This window comes from Poecilia formosa, unplaced genomic scaffold (assembly GCF_000485575.1).
Source record: "Poecilia formosa unplaced genomic scaffold, Poecilia_formosa-5.1.2 Scaffold914, whole genome shotgun sequence".
In the NCBI taxonomy this organism is placed as follows: domain Eukaryota; kingdom Metazoa; phylum Chordata; class Actinopteri; order Cyprinodontiformes; family Poeciliidae; genus Poecilia; species Poecilia formosa.
In genome coordinates this window covers 21,858-25,469 of record NW_006800853.1, presented here as the reverse complement: position 1 = coordinate 25,469, position 3,612 = coordinate 21,858, and positions in this window count along the sequence as shown.

Here is a 3,612-nt window from a genome sequence, read left to right as displayed (position 1 = left end):
AGTTAATGTTGGAGAGTTGAACTGAACTGAAGGAGGAAGTTTGAGTCTCTTAGAGATCAGGAACAGATCAGCTCCTCCTCTTCCTCCTCTTCCTCAGCTTCAGCAGACAGTCAGCTCTGCTTCCACTGGCAGCTTGTCCTGGATTTAATCTGGATTTGCTTGTTTTTAATCAATTAATCACAGAAAATATCCCATGACAGCTGATTTATCCTCTTAAGACTGAACTGTCTGAGCTGTTGAGTTAAAGTAGTTTCCTATAAAAATCAGTGAATACCTGAGTTTCTTCAGGCAGCTCTTTCTGTTTCATTTGCTTTTGTTCTGTATAAACTATAACCTGAGGATTAATGATGCTGAATCCCATCCGCCTTTATACTCTGACATGAATCTAATCAACAAGAAATCATGCAGTAAAATCTTATTATAAGGGAAACTATAACCACTAGCATATTAAAGTCGTAGTTTTTGCTCTTTGTGTTGTGAAATGTGAGTTTTGGATGGATCAAATGCAGACTGGAGCTGGGATCATGGTGATGAATCACGTGTTTTCAGTGCCGAGGCCTCGGAGCGTGTCGACCAATCAGGAGGATTTTTATGAAGCGTATCGAGGATTGTGCTGATGCAGCAGGTTGTGACGTCTGAAGCCTCGTATTCGGGCCGAACCACATGACTGATTCAGGATCCGGTTCGTCGGTTTGGTTGCGGATTGAAACAAACGCCAGCAAAGCGTCGCTGTTTCACCCTCAGTTTGTAGTTTTAGGATTTTATTGCCTTTGCAGATCATTGGAGCGTCTTTTTTCCAATGGACTCAATTTTCCCTGGCAGCACTTTGATCTCATAAATAGTTTCACACAGTAATAATAAATAATGCCAAAGAACCAACACAGTGGATCCTGTTTTAAAAGTGTCCAATGAATGTGCTGCTGTTCTGAGAGGAATTAGTTCAGTACTGGACTACAAATCTTTATAACACACTCATTGTACCACCTTTAACATTGTGTGGAAGTTTGGGAGAATACATACAAAACAAATTTATATGTCTTACAAAAAAAATCAATCCAAATACATAAAGTGGGATATTGGGAACACAAACCTGTTATTTATTAAATCAAATATACTGAAATTCTGGGACCTGGTAACATTTAAAACTGTACAATTCATGTTTAATGCCAGAAATCATCAACTTCCACCCAATATACAGGAAATGTTTTGTGACAGAGAGGAGGTTATAATTTAAGAGGTGAAGGATATTTTAAAAAACAACGTATTAGAAAAACCAGGACGAGTTTCTGCTTATCGGTGGTGGAGTAAATGTACAAATATACACTCAAAAAATGAACTTAGGGGGTTATTACTTTAACAAAACAATATCATGTACTTTTAACACAATAATTTCATGTTTCAAACGAAAACGTGATAAAATCATGTTTTATAAACAAGACATTTAACAACTTAACTTTGAGGAAATTTAATCATGTTGAGATAACGTGATTTATTTTAGTCAGACTGATCTTGTGCTGATGACGACAAGCGAGATCATGGGAGGTAATCGTTTTGTCCCGGGAAAACTCCAGCGGCAGATAAGAGAAGATGACATTTATATATATGCACAATGTTGCTATGTTTGGTCACGTTTCTATGTAATTTATGTACTGAAGTCAGTGGCTAAAATGCTAACATCACGTGATGTGAAGTTCCCAGAGAACCCCCCACAAGTCCCCCCTGGGGACACGGTTCAACGCCTTCTCCAAGTTTGGCGAACTCCCAGAACCCTCCAGGACCCTGCTGAGGGTGTAGAGCTGGTCCAATGTTCCACGACCAGAACCAGAACCACACTGCTCTTCCTGAATCCGAGGTTTGACTATCCGACAGACCCTCCTCTCCAGGGCCCCTGAATAGACCTTACCAGGGAGGCTTAAGAGTGTGACCCCCCTATAATTGGAGCACACCCTCCGGTCCACTCAGACTCAATGAGCAACAAGTATGCCCACTCCCACCCGGCGCCTCTCACCGTGGGCAACTCCAGAGTGGAAGCCATGCGTCGAGGTGAGGCCGACTATTTCCAGCCGGAACCTCTCAGCCTCGCACACTAGCTCCGGTTCCTTCCCCACCAGAGAGGTGACGTTCCACGTCCCAAGAGCTTCTGCAGCCGAGGATCAGACCGCCAGGATCCCCTCCCTCGGCCGCCGCCCGTAGCACAATGCACCCGACCCCTTTGGCCCCTCCTACAGGTGGTGAGCCCGTTGGAAGGGGGACCCATGTCTCCTCTTCGGGCTGAGCCCGGCCACCAGGCACTCACCATCGTGCCCCACCTCCAGGCCTGGCTCCAGAGGGGGGCCCCGGTGACCCGCGTCCGGGCGAGGGAATGCCAAGTCCAAAGTTATGACTCATCATAAGGGATCTTCAGGCTGCGCTGGCCCCTCACCTAGGACCTGTCTGCCTGGGGTGACCCTACCAGGGGCATTAAGCCCCAAAGCTCCTTGGATCATTGGGACACTCAAACGATAAGGATAAGGCCAAGGAGAGGAAGAAGACAGAAAATAGCTACTGGAATGACAAAATGTTATATCACAACTTTCATAAAGCTGCTGATCCGTTTCTGGCTTCAGAGAAACCACCTGAATCCGAGCTGTTAGAGTTTTTATGTTTAAATCATAAATAATGTCCTTTTGTCCCCAGTGAGCTAGATTAGAGTAACGAGCCAATCACAACTCTCTGCCATCGTCTTTTTACCAGCCGTTGTTTCTTGCTAACAGATTAAAACTATGATCAGAATTTATGTTTCAGAATCAAACATCATTTACTGGTTTATTTATTGTATGTAGTTTCCACAGTTCAGAATGATCTTTATTTAAATATGGGACATAATTTATCATGATGCTCATATGACAGAATACTTGCTTCTGTTTTATTCTGTTTTATTTAACCAGGTAAATCTCACTGAGATTAAAAATCATTTTCCAGATAAATCTGCCCAACAACAGCAACACAACAAAATACAAACCATAAATCCACAGATACATAAACCCACTTTAAATACAAAACAGTAAATAAGAGAGAAATAATGAGCACAGCAATACAAATACAGAGGAGACTAACAATGTTAAATCCTTATTTACAAGCTGATTAAAAATGGCCTTAAGTTCATTAAGAGACCTTGGATTCTGTTTAAACTTTAGAAAAACATAATAAACAAAAGACCATCAGTTTGCATAAAATTTTAGATGAAAAAAATCAAAATACATTTAATTTTAATTATTGGTATTACTAATAAAGACTCTAAATAACAAGTTTAATGAAGTTAATTTTGGTATTCAGTCTGGAGGCTTGTTGGGGCCAGCGGACATACAGACGCTCATCAACCTGCAGCTTAGAACGGTTCCTCCCATTCACTTAGATCTGCTGGACAAACTGGAGCAGGAGCAGCTTTGTCAAGAAGTTCAGTAAGTTTCTACAGAGAAACCTGAGGTTCATACAGTCAGAGGCCCTCTAGTGGCCGCTGTGGAGTACTGCAGGTTTTAGTGGTTTAACAGGGAGTGAGGCCCTCTAGTGGCCGCTGTGGAGTACTGCAGGTTTTAGTGGTTTAACAGGGAGTGAGGCCCTCTAGTGGCCGCT